Source organism: Perna viridis, chromosome 12 (genome assembly GCF_037379345.1).
Source record: "Perna viridis isolate PV_CMFRI_1.1 ecotype Kerala chromosome 12, ASM3737934v1, whole genome shotgun sequence".
NCBI classification, from domain to species: Eukaryota; Metazoa; Mollusca; class Bivalvia; order Mytilida; family Mytilidae; genus Perna; species Perna viridis.
The window spans coordinates 26,973,028-26,992,817 of NC_142456.1; positions in this window are offsets into that span (position 1 = coordinate 26,973,028).

The following is a 19,790-nucleotide window of genomic DNA, read 5'->3' on the forward strand; positions in this document are numbered from 1 at the left end:
TGCATATAAATTAGCTAGGCATTGTACGTAACTCGGATTCAATCATGTTTTTACATTGTCAGCTGAACTAATGGAAAGCTGCTTCTCATGAAGGTTGTTGTCTTCTCTGGTCATGTACTGTTCTCAAATTTCTTTTTTCGGTACTTATATTGCTTTGTAAGAGCCAGGTGATATTGTCATGAAAATATTGACAAAACAAATATGACTATACAAAGGTAAAGTAAAAGTAATGTGTTGGGAGTAAGTACTATTATATGACGTAGAATCATGGGAGTCGACAACAGCCATCATAAACCAGCTTGAGGTGCTTCAGTCTAGATGTGTCTGTTGAATTTTGCGTATCTTTCGTCCACAAACCACATCAAATGCTGAACCCTACAAGAGAATAAGTTCCACACCTCCATCCCTAGTCATCAAAAGAAAGAAATGGAAACTACTTGAGAATAACTGCAGATTCAATCCCAAGGGTTGCAATGAGATGGACGCCGCCAGGGAAGTGAAAGCGAGGCAGACCAAGAGAAACATGGCGAAAATCTAACGAGAAGGAGCTAAGAGACAAAGACTGAACATTGGAGACAATTCCAACATTGGTCCAAGGATAAGCAACAATGGAAAACTCTAGTGACGGCCTTATGTGCATTCCCCACGAAGAGGATTAGGTAGGTCAAGGTAAATGAAACCCCACTATTTAGGTAAAAGGATGACAAAAACTAGAAACTCTAATCCATTATGCATAGTCAGAACTGAGACTGAAAAATCAACAGCTTAAAGAACGAGAAGAAGACAATATAAATACTCGAAAAGTTATCAAGACTAAAACTATAGAAATAGGAGCAAAATCCATCACTGAAAAGGTCTACCATGGAGGAAATAGATATACTGAGTGAGAAAATGTATTGTATCAAAATCTAAAAGATACAAAGACATGTACAGTGGCGGGTCCATAGGGGGGCGGAGGGAAAGGTCAATTCACAATTTTTTGTGTTTTTTTTAAAGCATGAAATCATGATTTTTCACAAATTGTACCCCCTGAATTCGGTCGGAAATTCATTTTACTTATGCTCCCTTACCTAAAATCCTGGATACGCCCATCTACATAAAATTTGCAATGACTTGCCCCACTATGAATCACGGATTTTAAATTCTTGTTAAGCTATGACCAACACCGGTAAAACAAGGACTGTCTTCTCTATATACTTTTCGTGTACTTTAAACACGAACTGAAATATTCTATAAACTAGTAGACATGTTGTCAGTTAATGATTTCGTACTCTTGATCGATCAAGATGACGACAATCTGGTTATAGCAAGACGGAGGCATGACACCAGGATTGCAAGGTCTGAACTCGGAACTATGGAGTTTCCTTATGTGTCACATTTCAAAATATATGTTTAACCTTCTCAATAAGTTCAAATATGAACTGCATTGTAACTTATACAACATTGTCTAAGAAATAGACTCAGGGCTGTTTTGTTTTGTTTTTGTTTTGTTTTCGTTTTGTATTATTATTATGCTAATATAAAGGTATACTTCCATTATATTTTCTAGTTAAAATTTTTGTCAGTTATTTACATACAGAATAGTGTTTCAATTATCTTTGTATTGTCAAATGCTTTGTTATAAGTATAAGAAAGAATAGTCCTTTTTCGTATTTATCACCGAGTGAATATGGACCTTATAAACAAATAAAGGGAAAGAGTAATGTTTTTGTATTTAAAATATTTTAATATGATTTTCCATCTGTCAATTATGTTTGTGAATGGTACTTGATATTGTTTAGTTTTATTATAGTCTGCTGAATTATTCGGACGTCATTGAAATATGTAAAACTCTACGATTTTAGTATGGCTCTACCAACGTAAATTTTGTCCCAAAAATTCAAATTGGTGTTTACGTTATATATTCAAGTTATACGTGGTGGCGTTTAATACGAACTCAAATGTGTATCTCTGTAGCTAAGTGTAGTTAAGAGCCATACATTGTTCTTTAGTTAAAAGTCTGAAATTTCGAACGGCAAACATAAGGAAACGCAATCTAATACATGTATTTAAGAGAAGCCGAATAGTTTTTGGCAGACGGTTTAAACAATTCGAAAATTACGCGTCACTCAATTTATGGGAATATGACAAATTGTGCACCACATTTCCATTATTTCTGGAAGCACCATCTCAAATTTGGTTTTATGGACTACCTCAAGATATTAAAAAAAAACAAGGAACTATTGAAATAGTCATTTATAGACAAATAATCTCCAACTTCCGGTCAGAAGGTTCCTCGGTTTTGTAAATTTGACGACTTGAAACAGCAGGAATCTGAAGCTGTGTCTGAATTTATAAACCGAATTCATACAATTACAGAACACCTTCGGATAGACGAAAAACCAAAATATCAATATTGTGAATTCAGTACCAGTGCTATGTAGTTATGAAACTGTGATGAAATTCCACCGCCTGTTCAAATGGAGTGGCCCCGTGCAGGTCCGGGTGTTAAAAGAATAGGCCTGCAGCAGCGCTAAGCTTGTCGTATAAGGCGACTAAATAGTGCTCAGAAACCTACCCGGGGGCTAGGCGCTCTGCCCACAGAGCAACTGGGATGTGTGCCCCAGGTGGTGGAATGGGGTACCCCTGTCGTGTTGCATGCTGGGGTTGTCAGGCTATAATACGGAAAACCTGACCGCAAACCATAGTGGTGCACCGTGTTGGGAAAGATGTCACGTTCCTCGCACGTTAAAGAACCCTGTTATGGTATTCGATAGGAGTAGGAACCTTTGCGCTCCGCCACAGGAGGCTAAATTACCCAACCTTACCCACCCCCCCTTTTTCCAGTGGCAATCAAAATTTGTCGACCCTATTATCCTTGTGACCCATCCTTTTTTTTTCATTTCATGTTGATTTTATCATCCATTTCATGTTCATCGTCTGAATATAGCTGAAATATTGCTGCTCGGACGTTAAACCCCAACAAACAAACAAACAAGTTCCAATGGAGTGTTAAATGCAGCCATAGAGACGGAGCTACTACAGGTGATGATGAAACCACGGAGATTACGTTGCAGACAATAACGGAGAAGACATCCGTGTCAACGATGCCGTGAGTGTGACCATAAACCATCTGAATGTCTCGTTATAAGGTTCAAATATAGAGAATGTAAAACCATTGGCCATCTTGCAAAAATATGTAGATTAAAACGAAAATCTTTTTCGGCGCAACCGTCCAAATTAATTTCAGCTTAACAAGTTAGCGAAAAAAAATCTTTAAATTTAATTAAAATTAGGGTTGTAAATATTCCGGCTACGGCCATGGTTGATTCTGGTGTGATTTCGGTAGATACAGCAACATCTGTTTGAAGTTTGCATTGTAAGATCCCCGATACCTCTAGGAGCAAAGAAGAGTGTTTTACAAAAGCTCTAACCATCTAATTTTTCCAGATTTATAGTTAAAAGTACATAATGGAAATCAACCTTAGACCACAGTCGATACATCCAAACTTCCAATATCAACAACTGATTTGTGGCAAATGTGGACTTCCATTAAGGTATTTGAATATCAAACTTCAGAAATTGTTTTATTTGCAAAAAGCCAGGACATTTTCCACGCATGTGTTTTGCCGAGATTATGAACCAACAGTCATTCATAAGAAGTGAACAAACAAACAACAATGCAAAGCAAAAAAGTCACACAAGTGCTAAACACTTAGCAGAAGAACTTTAGAAAGCTGCAAATGCCAATTTCGAAATGCAGAAACAACTGAACAAACTAGGTGCCTCTAATGATAAGCTTCAAAATGAAATCAGCGTTTTCAAACAAACGTCTCCGCGTATGCTTGATGTAAACCACATTTTATTGTAAAATTATTTACTGTTTTTCCTTTCCCCCCATTGAGATCATTAACCAAAACGTCGTGTGTTGGTGGGTTATGTTCCTTTTTAAAACTTACTAAAATGGCTTGCATTCCGTTAATATGAAAAGGACCACTATCATGCCAATATCACGTCTGTTACAAAGCAATACTTGAACAAAAGCAGACACCAACCTTTATGAAAAGAAACCGTCCATTCGTCCAGTTTTATCACGTAAGAATGACTAAGTGAAAATACTGATTGAATCCTAGTTATATACAATGCTAAGATAATTAATATTGAGTATTCTTCATGTGGCTACCGTAATCCGCATTTGAATATAGCCAGTTTGAGATGTAAATTATCTTAATTATGAATATAAATTAGAGTTCGAATTGCTAGAAAAATATAACAAATTATAAGATTTAAATAAACAATAGTCATTGCGATCTGTATATTCTTAGGAGATATTTCACATCGAAAATCAAATAGTTTCTATTTGATTTTACTGTCGTTCACATAGTTATCTCCCTTTGTTTTGAGTGAAATAATACATTTCTATACAATTCATATCTTATGAAAACAAGGGTTTATGAAAACATACATGTGGATTACTGTTAACCATTCCATTTTATACAAAATATCTCACAAATATTTCACAAAGAATTCTTTCAAAGTTAACTCCTAATGCACGGAACATTTTGTCATTTGAAAATATGATTATAAAACCATTTCAGTCACATTGTATTAGCGCCAAATATTCAGTAATAAGAGGGGAAACACTTGCATGCATGCATTTTATCAATTTGTACATTTGTAACGAATAATTCCCAGTGGTGCTTTCCTGTACCCTGTTATCACACATCGATGTTTTTCGAGTTTGTAAATATTTTTGTTATTTTTTAGCTATGTTTCGTAGAGGTATGTTTTAGCATTTGACACTAGGATGGTTAACCAGCAATACACACTATAAATGTGATGCCGCAAACATTTCGCAAACAGTATGTTTCTGGACAGGTCTGAGAAGAACGTCTGCCGGTCTTTACCGTGTATAAAACTGCTTCCTCCAAACCTCACACAGGCTCACAAACTTGATTTAAAATTAAACAAGTCTCTGAACGGGACAGTGACCATGTTGCAGGGCGTAATCTTTCAACATCATACTTCCTATCAGCATGTCAACCAACCGATCTTCTAACAGCATATTGATCATTTAAATGCCGCATTTAAATACAATCTTAAGTGACACGTCCATTATCACGGTCTACTCTCTATCTAATTTCTGCTACTTCTTTAAGAAAAGTTCCAATTTTCATAAATCATGTCTAAGCAAATGATAAGGAGCCTGAATAAAAATAACAAAAGGGTCTTTTTATCAAAATTAAAAAAAAAAATAAAAATGAACTGTGGAAAACAATTTAAAAAAGTCAAAATATAATAGAACGGCGTATTGATGTATTGATGTATAGCATGTAGTGCTGTACCAGCCTTAGACCAAGACCTAAATATATATATATATGTTATATTTTTCTAGCAATTCGAACTCTAATTTATATTCATAATTAAGATAACTTACATCTCAAACTGGCTATATTCAAATGCGGATTATGGTAGCCACATGAAGAATACTCAATATTAATTATCTTAGCATTGTATATAACTAGGATTCAATCAGTATTTTCACTTAGTCATTCTTACGTGATAAAACTGGACGAATGGACGGTTTCTTTTCATAAAGGTTGGTGTCTGCTTTTGTTCAAGTATTGCTTTGTAACAGACGTGATATTGGCATGATAGTGGTCCTTTTCATATTAACGGAATGCAAGCCATTTTAGTAAGTTTTAAAAAGGAACATAACCCATCAACACACGACGTTTTGGTTAATGATCTCAATGGGGGGAAATTTAAAATAAAAGAGTTTTATTGAATTATCTATTAAGTAATTGTACAACATTACCTCCAGAGATAACCATTAAAATGTTTGTAAAACTTTCCTTTTTCAGATTTTAGTTAAATGGCGGGAGTATTTTCCTGCACTTTTTCCATATATAAGCAGTAAAAAAATATCAACATCATACATGATTTCGGATAATTTTAAAAAGCTTTTCGGTTGTTTTCCAGATATATTTAACATATTCGAGGCAAAAAAAAAAGACCACATTGAGATAAATGATGTGCCACCCATTGCCTGATTCTTACACTGAATGGTATCTAAATAGAGTGGTCCTCTGATAAATCTGGCACACAATTCAAATCTTGCTATGACTTCAATGCATTTTTTTAATGATTTTAGATGGGATAAATACCTTAATTGGAATATTTAGATATGATCAATGCATTGTATTGTTTAATTGACAACAAACCTATTTAATTGGGAAATGCTCTAAACAGACAGGTTGTTGTTATTCCAACTGGTACTAATTGTGCTACTAATATAGTCAGTTTGTGTCTCTTATGTTACGAAACACAGTCCATGGCTTGACTATTTAAAAATCCTTCTTAACATTGCATGAATTTAATCATACTTTTAGATATCTTGATGATAGTTGGCCGCTGATTATCCGGACTTTGAAACTCTGATCAAGCATCTATCAAAAGAACTACGTTGAGCAAGTCTTACCATAATAGTAATAGTAATCGTACTTCTTTTCTGAATTTATATAATATACCAGAACATTGCAGCCTTTAAACTAACATTTATGACAAAGATGATTTGATTTTTGCCGTTTTATTTATTCGTTAAGGATATAATTTTCAAATCATTTTCTATTTCCTTTATTCTCGTTTTCCAAAACAGAGATGTTCGAAGGCTAATTGCATCGCTACGTAAAAACTAAGTCGTTTTTCAATATTACACTACATCGAATCTTTATTATTTAGTACTTCTTATTATTCCAAAAAGTCACTGGACTTATTTTGAATGCTGGTGGTTATGATGGTATTGTCATACTTGAAAGCGATCTTTACAAGTTATGTCTTAAAATGCTCCAATCACATTGAAGTGCGCAAAGTTTTATTGGTGTATCTAAACTCACAACAGATAAATCGGCGGTTTTATTTATTTATTTATTTTTATATTAAGGTACTCAGTAGGTTGTTAATGCTATCTTGGTTAGTTAGTTCGCCATTTTTACTACTGGACCGGCAGCTGGTATTGATCAATAATATTCACGTATTTGTTATCTTCTGTTGTGTCTTATGACAGTTCATATTTTTTAAGAAAAAGGAAACATGCAAGCTTTGTCCCGAAATTACGGTACAAACATACAGACCGGGAGTTGCATCCGCGCTAACATGAGAAAATGAAAATATCTTATTAGATTATTAAGTACAGTTCTCTGTAAGAACTATGCAAACGTGTTATTTCAAACAACGAGTGTCATCAAACTAAAAAATGCATTAAAATATAACTTTGAGCAAAATGGCAAAACGTTATATTGTGTGTTAACATGGCAATAGTCTACGAAAAATTTCCACCAAATCTCAGCTGGAATTATACTAAAAATTGATGATTTTGAATCTAAGGCTATAATGCTCCAGTGATGAAAGACCACAATCATTGTAAATTTAATTTATAACAATAACAAAATAAATGTACAATTTACGTGTACTACTGTAGCAACAAGATAGTGTCCTTAGCAACCAAGTGAAATGGACAAAATTTGGTGAACTTCACGAAGGTGTGAAAAATTTTGACAACCATGAAAACAAAAAGTTTCACTGCTTCTGTTCACCTCATGTGTTAGCTTAAAAGTATTAAGCCAAAAAAGTTTAAATAATAATGTATCAAAGTTATAAATGATTATAACGTGTCATTTACTAAATACAATACATGTTACTCACTGAAAGAAATGACAAGTTTGGCCTTTTGCAAAAACATAGTTTATTTTCAACGGGCAGCACGGGTACAGCCCCCAGGTGTTACTGGGCAAGTTTACGTAATTTTGTAATCCTTCCATTTTTAAATGTACACCTTGGCAGGTAATACCGGTGGCTGTAATAGACCAGACTGTGCCCACAGCAGTTATTAACTTAATAGAAGTAGAACAAATTATAAAACTTGATACAATGAATGCATAATTACATTGAGGAGGTTTGTATATTAGTGTTAAAACAAACTGTATCGAACTATATATTGAAAATGATGGTGAATTAGCTAATGTCATAACTGAAGTCAGGTATAACTATCATATTCCATTAATTCAATTTTCTTTTTCAAAAGTTAATAATTATTTTCATTTAGTGTGAATAGCTGTTATTTTACTTTATTTATTCATTATTGTTATAAATAAAAATTACCACTGATCAACTTCGCATTTTTAACCTTTGACTTACACTCTTAATGTATGACAAACATTAAAAGGTAAAAGATCACGAAACCATCAAAAGACGTGAAAAGAATACCTAAAATACATTAAGCATGCGTACATGAATGTCGAATAACCTAGAAAAATCCAGAGGATATTTTTGTCATCATACATCAAGTATTGCACAAGTGTAATTAAAGACATTACTTTGAACTTTATTAACATCAGCAACGTGATTCATGTGACATATACAATTCCTTCTTTTTTCTTGATTCTGATAATGCAAATAGTCAAATAAACTTTCCAAATTTATTGAATTTAGATAATTTTTCCTTCATATGAACAATTTGTCTTTTTGAAGTGTTATGGCAACAAATAATTTACAAATATATGTTGTCTTTTATAAATTGTGGATTCGCCAGGGCTCGATTTATTCTTTTTAGAATAATAAATAAAATCTAATTAAAACTAGCTCTGTGCTTGAAGGTGGAATTTAGGGAACGGAAAAATGTGTTTGATAGATAGGACGTACGTGGGCTCCGTAATTGGTAAAATGTATACCATTTCGGTTCCAACATTAATTTAGTATCCGCTTAGATCTGTATATTTGCTTGTATCTCCATGTGTCGAATATTTCGTCAATACTCATCTTATGATGATAAGAAGGTGTTGTATCCTTAAGTCCTACACTACAAGCAAAAACGATGAAGATAAAATGGGAAGTCAGAAAAAAATAAGTATGCAATAAAATAAAACCATTTTAATTTAATTACTAGGAACATTCTTTAAAGTTATACATGTCCAGGTATTTTCTAGAAATCTAATCTTTTCTTATTACATTATGCTTATGTACTTGCGATTGTTAAGTTACGTGAGTTGTTTCTCGCCATATCAAAGTGCATGTTAAGTGTCAAAATACACTGGAAGTCTCTCGGATTATTAAAATCTAAGACAGTGCTCGTAAATTCAATAAAACACTTCCCAGACATACTTGATGTTGCAATTATACTGTGACTTTAGCAATTAAACCGTAGGAAGTTCAAATAATATGGTAATCTATGTCATTATAAAATTTTATTGACGTTGCGTTATTAATAAGACGTCGTCAGAGTTTATTTGTATGTATATATAGGCTAGAAACCACTAATTCCATTTCTCATAGGCGTCTATGCTAATTTCACAATATTCAATGGTTTCTCTGGACTTTACCTTAGCTTTAACCTGCAGAGGACTATATATCAGCATGATTCTACATATATCAGCTCACAATCCTCAGAATGGCTTGTGGGGTTAGCACTTGCAGTGCAGTATTAGTCCTCGGAAGTGAAGGGTCTATAAATAGCATGGGAAATCCCGGTGTTTTCACAAGATAGGGGTATATTTAGAAATCATTATGGAGATTAGGCTTCACATCACAAGAAGCAAAATGCACTTATAAAATGTACAGAAATGTTTTTCCTTTCAGAAACTGTTTAAATTTTTAAAATAAAATAAGAACCTTTTTCAGTTAGTTTCTTAGTCTCTTAACTGCTCTTTTAGAGTTGATCAGTTCAGTAAATTTGTTATTACCTCTATTCGTTAAAACTTTGGACATTAGTTATGCGTATCACGAGTTTATGGACCACGAATTTCTCTACATTGTAGCATCAACTTTTACAACCAACATCTCGCTAATAAGGTTGACGAAAATCACAAGTTTTTTTTAAAATTATTTCATGTGTGTGAAAAAACCTGATTTTTCTAATATGACAATAAACTTTGCACATGTTTCAAGACTTACACTTAAAGTATACCCAACCATTGTAACTGTTATTCGACAAAAATTACCCATGTATCAAATTAGGTCCCATTGGTTTCTTGAAAAACAATCAACTTTACTTCATTTTTGCATTTTGCATTTTGCAAGTAACTGTTCATGTGGGTGAAATAACTCCAAATGCTAAACATTTGAAACACAAATGAACATGACGACAGTAATTGCGCACACCACTGATTGGCTGGTAGTCAGAATGGGGTATATAAATGTAGTGACATGCCTACCTGTTGCTTCTGTGAGGCTAAGCTTATGGAACTAGAATAAAGCAGAGTATGTTCGACTTCTCAAATGTTCTCCTCCTGAAATGTTTGAAATATTTGCACTTCGACGTTAAACCACACTACCTCCCACACTATTTCAATCATTTATAGTTCCAATTCAATGTGGTCTAGTATACTGTATTCGGTATTATAATTTTTTTCTGTTTCCTTTTGGTGTCACCTATCAAAAGTACAACTGATTGCACCAGTATGTAAGTTTTCAGTAATGGTCAACAGGCTATTCATGTAAAAAACGCATTTCCTTTAGGCTAAGGTCACTCTTAATTTCCATAGAAATCAACGGAATAGTGAAGGTTTTAGGTTTAGTACAAGTACTATAAATCACACAGAAAGAATGATAAGCAGGATCCATATAGATTGTTTGATATAAATATCATTTTGCTCATTACGAGGAAGAAAAGATTCAACAGATTCGTTTTCGAAAAAATAATTTTAAGATCATGAATAAATATGTGACAGTAGGGACACTTAAAATATATTAAAAGTCCGTCACTCCATCCCCTAAATACTGCTTTCTTGGGGGAGAAATGGCAATTAGACGACAAGTCGTTCATGTGACTCGGTCAGGGATCAAAATGCGAATGTTCATTGAAGCCATCTGGAACAATTCTTTGCAACCAATCACAAAGTTACGAGTGGAACAGTATTTTCTCAAACTGAAATCCACAAATAACAATTAAATGTCTGGTATCTCCTGACAAGGTGATTTACCACCAGATTGACCATATATACATTAATACCAAATAGAGAAAATAGAGAAAATCTCAACTAGATATACCATAGCGCAGATGATGTCTAAGACCACCATCTAGTTGTAAAGAAAATACAACATAAACCTATAAAACACTGATATGAACACTTTAAGAACACTTGAATGATGAAATGAAAGACAGAAAAGATCGTAATCTAGCAGAAGCTTTGAAATCATTTTTTGAAACTTCAGTGATCACCCAACCATTTTAAGAACAGTCTTGGGGAAGAAATCATTCTTGCTGAGAGAAATATTCCAACCTACAGCAGCATCATACTCTCAACACCAGTGGAAAAACCTTAAACATAACCATAACACTGGCGGATAATGGTGTCAATGAACCAGTTGCTACAATGTATGTCACCAACAAGCTGGATTTAGAAAAGAAACATCTTTTCTAGATCAGAGTGCTTCTCCATCTTAACAATGATTATCCAACAATTGTTGGACATTAGGTTTTCTTTATACATTAGCTTCATCCACTTCGAGAAGGCATTAGATGGAAACATCATGGAATATGAGGAATACCAGGAAAAGAACATCACCATTAAAAGAGTAATCAAGGAAATTAGGATTCTAGTGGAAATCAAAAGAATGTAATTCAGGGATGAAGACCAGACATGGAAAACAGACAAGCACAACAAAGAACATAAAATAACTAAAATAATTCATACAAAGTAACAAAAGTAAATTAGCAATTCGGACTCCATTAAAAACTGGGAGTATGAACCAGGCGCACCGGTAGGATAAGGATTCTCTGCTTTTCTAGAAACGCCCGCTGAGTTGCTCATAAAAAGTCTGGGGTAGAAGAAATGAAAACTATGACACGTTGAACAAATCAGTTTTCATGGTGCATATGGATACACCGTAACGATCCACTAGTTCATGATGACGACCGTAAAATTTCTGTAGTGATGATGTCTGCGTGGTTACTTTGTTTTTGGGCTTTAATTTGAAAACCACTAAGAATTTTTTAATGATTTAAACAGCTAATGTTCGCTGTTTTATTGACTAAATGAAAAATAAGTACCATTCACTTAAATCTCTTATAAGGTATGTTTGCATTTTATAAACCATAATGTAGTATAGGTATATCAATCATAATCACATTTGCCTTTTAAAAAAATATCTTTATTAATGAAAGCACGCGAAATAAAAAAAAATGTGATATTTCAAACGAACATACAAATCACTGGCAAAAGGGGTGATAACGGAGGTATTAAGTACTTCTGCTAGACATTAATTTTACAACATGCATATCTTTATGTAAAATACCGAATACGTATTATGAACCGTTTTTGTTTGCTATAAATGATCATTTTTGTAGTTTGAATATTCACACTTTTACATTTTTTGAAAGCGCCGCTAAAAGCAAAACGACTACAACTACAACTAATGAAGCGTTTAAAAGCTTGACTGAAGCTAGGTATGATTTGAAGAATCTTTTAAAGCTGCATTAGCTGTCATTTTCGTAAATTTTCGTTTCTTTTGAAATATACAACTACAACTAATAAAGCGTTTAAAAGCTTGATTGAAGCTAGGTATGATATTAGGAATCTTTTAAAGCTCCATTAGCTGTCATTTTCGTAGATCTTCGTTTCTTTTGACATATACCTTAACTTTGAAATATTTCTAACAGCACATTTCTTGTACAATTTCATTTAATATCCACAAATAAAATGCATTAAATACATGAAATAGGTGTTTATATATTTATTGTCTTGCAAGACAAAAAATCGACCTAGATAAGTTCGTATGCATGTGACTTCTGGTGACCTCAATCCGCGCATGTGCTAAAAGGGTCGCTTCTTTCATAACAAATCTGATTGCAAAGCGAAAGTATTTATTCAAAGGCAAGGGAGACCGATGGACTCGAGCTGTAAAAGAAAAAAGTTCGAATATAACGCAAAAATCCTTTTGAAATTTACGTATTGTGATATAATATGGCTCAAATATGGTCATTATTTATTTGAAAACGAATAAAGAAATAGATAAAATAAAATTGAAACAAGACACGTGCTTACTTGTGTATCTGTTTGTGTTATTTTGTTGTTAGTTTAAAGTATTTTTAACCCTGGTGAATGTCCTGTCGGCAATCTTCGGAAGTAATGGCGAAAAATAAATAGATCAGACCTACCGATTTTCTCCGACTAAAAACGTTGTTTTCACAGCATTCTGTAGGTATCGACATTAATTGCTTCAATTGCATTAATACAAACTGATTTCATTGAATCAGACAAATTCAGTAGAATCAAAACTGAACAAATTTGGCAGCTAATGCAGCTTTAAACATTTGTACTAGAATGCATTAGAAATTAAATCATGAGGAATGTTTCCAAATTTTGAAAAGGTTATATAAAAATTACGTGATTTTGGACAGTTTGCACTAGTGAAGTGCAAAATCTAAAAACCAGATTATTATGTATAACCTGTACAAAAACAGAAAAAAACCCACATGCTTTTTGTAAGAGACATATCTGCACCATAAAGTAAATACAATAATAAAATCGAGTTTATTAGACAAGCTTTAATACATATGTGCAACTTTCATCATACAGGGACTGTTTGAATGAGGTTAAAAAAAAGACAAACAAATAGTTCGAATTTTACTTCTATAATGTGTTATTGAAAAACAAAACAAATTAAGCGTATTTAGATCAAAAATAATATTAAGATAATTCCTTTTAGTCTGTGTAAAAACATAATCGTACTCAGTAATTATTTGTCTAAGAATCAGGTATTTTCACATAAAAAATAACCACAGAGATTTCACTGTACTATCCAAGTATTTATACCTCATACCATCCATAAAAACCTGGAAGTGTACTTTGTAATGTTTACATTTTTTAAGATATTGATAGGTCTAATTTCGTTAAAGGGCACTGTGGAAAAATGGCGAAAAAATTGTCCCGGATCAGTCAAACAATTTCTACGTCACAGATGATTCAGGATAGTTTTATATGGCTTTTTGGGTTGTTGTCTAAATGTAATGAATATATTTGAGGATAAAAACAAATTGAAAAAAAAATATGTTCCATCCATTGCCTGATTCTTACAATTGCACACAGAATGGTACTTAATGAAAGCGAAAGTATGCAGTACAACGAAAAACATTTATTCTTCAACCGAAAGATAAAACATACGATATTGGAAATAAAGTCAACATTACCTGAGTGAAAACTTTTTAAAAGACCCACAGTCAAAATCCCCATGCAGACATATAGTCACAATACTCATCAGAAATTAGATGCTTATGATTATTTGTGTTAATAGACTGGATTTGGTAGTGAGCGTATCAAAGCTTTGAAATGGTACATATGCACTCTGTGCAAGATATTCAAATATGATTTTCAGTATATTACATTTGCAGCAATGTGATATCGTTTTATATCAATTTATTGATATCCATGTAGTACATTTGAGTTCTTGTGTCACAGACTAATGCATCACAAGATGATATTCAGTATTATATTGCATTTGAAGCAATGTAATACAGTTGTATATCAATTTAAGGATAAACATGTAGAACATTTAAATTCTGGTGTATCCTCTAAGTAAGTCTTTGTATTAAAGATTTGTAATTTCGTCATAATTTACACGATTGTCAGTGTGCTTACTCTTCAGCTTATATCCTTCAAGCCAGTATGTTGGCATGGGTCCTTTTACCTGATTAGAAATGTTTATCATTTGTTAGTCTAAACAATGTTTGATTAGAACATTTGCCTTTTAAAACTGCCAATGTACCGGATATAAAAAAGTTCCCATGCTTTTTTTGTAAAATGTTAACCTACATATTTGCAAGGTTTATCTGGTTGAGGCACTGTTTACTTAACGAGTACTTGGATTTGTTTTGATACTATTGATATTTTTAAAAATAAAAAAGGCTTCGTTTTCCGTATAGTCCAACAAATCACCTCCTGATAAACTGACTTGAAAGAACGAATGGTTATAAGTTAAATAGTGTATACATAACCGTTATGAGTACTTCGTACTATGACTTAAGCATGTTTGTATCGAAACCAATCAAATACACAAGATATCGCAAACAAAACTAATACAGATGGATTAATCACCTACTAACATTAGTATCACGTACATGGCTGTAATATAACGCGATTAAGTGTTATCTAAATGCTCACATATTGAAAATCATAATTCGACATACGAAAGAAAGGGACCAATTACATGTATCAGAATCCGCATCATCCTGACAATGTCAGAGCTCCTGCATTACTTATTTCTGTGGACACAATTGCACACAGGAGCCCTAACACTGTGACGGTTCGTCTGCAAAGAAAAACATTTTGTTCAGTTTATCACATGCCTTTATATCCATGATGCCCCTGAACTCAGTATCAAACTTCATTCAAAACAAAGCTTGTTAATCTACTGATATGAATTTTGCCAGCTGAAACAAAAGCAGAACCAAGCAAATTATAATTAATGAACAAGAATAACGACGGAACTGCGAAGAATAACGCCTACCAGGATGCAAAGCGTTGAAGCTTTAAGAGCTCTCCAGCTAAAAATCATGTAAAATGTGAGTCATGGGTGAAAAGCCTACATATTTTTATTTTTTATATTTTGTTTGAATTGCAATAGTAAACAGTAATGAACATTCGCTTGTTCATATAACCCGTGTTCTTAGAAGATAAAAATTATATAAAATTCATTAGAATCTATTGGATTTCCAATGTTGATTATCTCATAAGAGCAGACAGATTGGAATGAATAATTACACATTCCATGATATAGACTCATAGAACAACTTGATTATAAAAATAGAAATATGTAGCCTTTTATAGGGTATTTCACATTTTTCAGATTTGCATGATTCTTTCAAAAGACATCTACTTAAATTCAATGAATGTGTTCAAGTTCTACTAAAGTCTGATTTAATGAAGTTATATCTCAAAACAGTTGACTAAAATAGTAGGATTTAATGCTGATATCAATCCTAAAAACCATTAGGCATCTCATGTTACTTTTGCACTAAATTGCAAATATATATTCTATTTACATATCAGAATATGGCAACTGCAGTCGCAATACTTTTCCAGTTGATACACTGAAGATAACATTATCACATAAGGGTGAATAAACTCTCTAATTAACGATGTTAGAACTGTCAAATGTGCAACATTTTGTGGTACCCTCCTTGGGATACTCGTACTGTTGTGACATCTATGGCGAAATCGCCTGTACTTAGTATATATAATATTTATTTGATGTAACTTGTATGGAAAAATTAATCCTGTATCCAAATAAAAAGAACTTGAACATGAACTGCCCTGTACTACCATATATCGTGTACTTAGTTACTTTTGTTTGTTTGTTTGTTTGTTGGGGTTTAACGTCCGAGCAGCAATATTTCAGCTATATTCAGACGATGAACATGAAATTGATGATAAAATGAACATGACATGATGACGAAATGAAAAAGGGATGGGACACCAGGACAATGGGGACGACAAAATTTGATTGCCACTGGAAATTCAACTTACTGCATTCAACTTCATTAACAACTCGTGGTTTGTTATGTTTCCGGGAAGCTTGGAGCCATAGCAGATTCTTTACTAAGAACAGTTACCCCAGTCAATACAGAATGGGAACTTCTTCAGTCAGTTTTTTTTTCAGGCAATCACCCTTCAGTTGGGGTCTCCTCATATTGTCATGTTTGCAACAAGCCTTAAATACGAGCTTCAAGTTTTCGTGTCTCCAGTTCCAGACTTGAAAGCATATGCGCTAGACGCCATGAGTTTTCCTTCTGATGGATTGTTCGCTAATGCATTTCTTCCATTCAGATTTCAAAGGGCACTATTCATAAGTTTGCTACGGAGCAATATTTGATCATTCTCATTACCCCAGCTTGGCCCAAGCAAGCTTCTTGGTTCATAGATCTTCGTAAGCGGTCTTGTGATCGTCCAAAGGTTTTACTAGTAAGACATACCCTTCTGTGATAGTTCAAGGGCAAGGTTCTTTATCCCAGATAATTGGATCTTTTTGTTCTTTAAGTAAGAGTTTAAGTCACACGAAGGGAACAACCACAATTTGCTTCTTTGGGAATTTTATGTAGGACCCTTATATACATATATTCGTAAACATCACACCTATTAATTGTGTACATTTCATATCATAACTAAGGTTTAAGTTGTGAATCTATTTTAGATTTTTTATTGTCATATATAAAGTAAATAAAAGTGTTGTTAAACATTATATATTCCCATTACATATGGCAATGTACTGCATGTAAAATTACAACACCTATCACAATTGTTTAGGCTTATAATGAAGTCATGAAAACTGATACTTTAAAACAGTTTGTTAATAATATCTTAGATCAAATACCTAAATATACGTTTTGACATATCATAAGCAATACATTTTCAATCTGTACCACTTATGAAATCCATTATGTAATCTGCTCAATGATTTTTAACAGCCAAAACACTAATATAAATAAATAAAAAATTCTGTTAAATTGATTATTTCATTATTTCACAAAGATGTAAACAACATATTTTACAGCAATTGAAAATGTTTTCTCACTAAAGAGACAAGAAAATTCCTGTTTTTAGCTCTGCAAGATTTCATTATCTCACCCACGGTTTGAGACAGAACATGTACGCTTTCCCGTAAAACAATGGCTCAATTGTAAAAAAAGAGTTAATGAACAATAATATCTTACCAATATCGAATATGTGTTTGAAAATTATTTTAAAATAATAAATTCATCGAGAATAAATGGTTATTGATTATTGCACTTTATTTATACTGCTTAGAAGTAACCTAAATTTTACACCTTAGCCTCGTTAGAGAATAATTATCTCTTAACCAAGGGTGTCTGATATTTTCCTATTTTGCATCTGTTCAGGAGTTACATATTCCTCATATCTTAAGTCTTAAATTTACATATATTGTTTCTGAATGTATTTTGCTGAGAACGGTTGGTTGCATTTATTCGCTGTCACAAATGTCTTCAAAATTAGATAAGTTAAGTTAATCATGAGGTCCAGTGACATATCAACATCAGTTATTATTTTTTTTTTTAAATACATACTCTTTTATTTTGGTAACTATTTTAAAATTATTATGTACTAGAAATAATGCTACATATTTTGTGTATTTGTGCATTTACAACAAAAACCTGTCCTGTTACAGCAGTATATTAGTTAAAAAATGTATGTACTCTTTACTGTTAATAACATTTATTACAACAAAATGGATTACTGTAGAATTCTGTATTTCGAAGCATTTAAAAACTGCCAGGAGTGTAGCAATATATTGAGGGGTTCTATTCAGAAATTCGTAAAGAGATGCTCTAGTCGATTATTTCAAATATCAAAAAAAATTTCCACAAAATTAACACCATTTCCAAACAAAGTGTAGGGGTTTCACACTGTTTTAGGGACCCTCTAAAACACGTTAACCAACGGACATTAAATAAAAAGTTCATAGAACAAATCAAGTCATGGCAATAAACAACACTATCAAATATGTTTTTGCAACTTACCTATTCCACATGATTTCATTCTTGATGCCGTGTTCACAGTGTCGCCAAATAAACAATATCTTGGCATTTTGGTCCCTACGATTTCGGCCACACAAGGGCCTACAATAAGAAAAAAATACCAAAAAATAAAAATACGAAATCAATATTACCTTGGTCCAAAAAGAACTGATACTCTGTATGCGCAGTGTAATTGACTTTTAAAAATAAATTGTGTTCTTTTTTATCGCCATTTGTACAAATGCCTCAGCAAAGGACAATAATTGTTTATAGTATTATGTACGTCGATTTTTAAAAATTATTAATTTTAACCAATTAATTTCATAATAACAGTGATGACTTAATTGCTGAAGTATTTCCAAAGTCAAAATTTGGGACCAAGACATTCACACATAAGGATGTCATTATATTCATTATTTCAATACACTGTAAGCTGATAATTTCGGTTAAGTTGTTTTACTTTCATGTGCATATATACGCACCTCAGATTTTGACTTTGGAAGAACCTTAATGTACATTATAGACATCCGTTTAAGTGCAGATTTAAGATGATACAATATTAAATATAAAATTTATTTAGAAAAGGCGCTTATTTTTCGACTTTATTGCACCCACCTAACAAACATCTGATTTTTTGTATATGTAATCTATGATAACTGACCTTCAATTCATGGTTGGTCGTAAAAATGTATGGGAATATTTTTGTTAAATCGACATTTTCTGGGGATTACGATTGTTTTTGGAAACTACAGTACTGTCGAATAAGTGTCTGTTATCATTAATATAATTCGTTTAAATGCATAAATATTGCCACTTTTTGTAGCTATTATTACTATTACAGCATATATACCATCGATACTAAAACAAAACGGAATAATAATGCCTCTAAGCCCAATGTTTTAAGTGGAAACTAACGCCTTATATCTTTGACTTTATGAAAATCTACATTTTACTAGTCTATATCTCATACAATAAAGGTGTATGGGTGATAAGTGACCATAAGTACACTACTCATAGTGCCTGACTCCCAGCACTTCCGTATTCTAGTATCGATGTGAAAGGTGGTATATATCAATTATCCTAATGTATTGTGGCGTTTCTTTGTTTTCTGTTTCCCCAAATATTTAGAAAGGTTTGTTTTACTACACGTACAAATGTGCTTGAATAAGTTTAATTTTACAGTATATAACGAGAATGGATATTGTTAATATGTCAAATCTCGCCGGGATGACAAATGTCAGCTCAAGGCTCAAGGATATGTTTCTTTTTTATTGTCATTTTCTGT